The sequence below is a fragment of the Branchiostoma floridae genome, chromosome 10, assembly GCF_000003815.2.
Source record: "Branchiostoma floridae strain S238N-H82 chromosome 10, Bfl_VNyyK, whole genome shotgun sequence".
Taxonomy (NCBI): Eukaryota; Metazoa; Chordata; class Leptocardii; order Amphioxiformes; family Branchiostomatidae; genus Branchiostoma; species Branchiostoma floridae.
Window position 1 is genome coordinate 23,057,576 of NC_049988.1, and position 955 is coordinate 23,058,530.

At 43.5% G+C, this 955-nt stretch overlaps 1 protein-coding gene across 1 annotated transcript in view; it reads right to left on the reverse strand.

Moving 5' to 3' along the window:
- LOC118424833 (gastrula zinc finger protein XlCGF57.1-like) overlaps window positions 1–660 on the reverse strand; it is a 4,001-nt gene extending 3,341 nt beyond the window's left edge. Inside the window, exon 1 of the mRNA XM_035833633.1 lies at window positions 608–660. The gene's annotated coding sequence lies outside the window, so the exon portion shown is untranslated. The remainder of the gene's footprint in view (window positions 1–607) is intronic.
- Window positions 661–955: the final 295 nt, after the last annotated feature.

Here is a 955-nt window from a genome sequence, read left to right on the forward strand (position 1 = left end):
TACTCCTCTGGGCGGGCGGCCTGATTTTCAGGAGACCCTGGTACATCAAACTTCACTCCGACATACATAGCATATACATGGTCACAAAATAACAGGACAACAATACATGATACAACATAAGTTCTTAACTATGGGAAAGTTCACTAGTTCACTAGTAGACTCTCCCAATGACCCAAATGACCCCAGCGGCTTCTAGAGTAGATTGATGGGTCGCCTGTCGGGAAGACTAGCCGTTTTTAACAAGATCTGTTTAGTCTTACACAAACACATTCATAATCCAGCCCCTCGAGCTTTGTCCTGATACTTGCTACATGTAACCGAGCACCACAGGGTGTCTGCTACACCTCCAGTAACCATGGTGACAGCGGTCTGGCCAGTTCATTATTTGTTTGGAGAAGAAGAAGTAGAAGAAATGGAGCAAAAACAATGTTTTCCTTTGTTTCCGTTAGGGTAAAGATGCCCCCCTCCCCAACCCCATTTCCGAAATTTTCGTCATCCCGAAAAGTCTTTCATTTCTGTCAAATGTAGCCCACATACCATATAAATGGCCTCTACCCCCTATAGTTCATAATGATGCAGTCATATTGTATGTATATCTCGTTCTTACCTGCTTCCAGTAATGATTATTACCTCCGCACAATCCTCCTGCAAGCGTCTGTCTGGAGCAGCAAGGGGGGAAAGGTGACTGGTACTGTGGGGTGAAAGGTCAATTCATACCTGCTTATCCACATTCAGTGTGCAGCGCGTTCCGCCTACACTTCTAGAGGAGCTGTCTTTTCTGGATTTTTTCTTTCTTCCTCTCTTCTTATGCTGTGTTAAATGGCCTGGAAATAATCAGTTTTTAACGCAATCACATTTTGGACAGTGTGTGCGTTGTATTGGTGAGAAATGATACAAAGTGTCCCGTTATGATAAAGTCAAATAAAGTCAAAGTCTCCTTATGTTTGAACAAGCT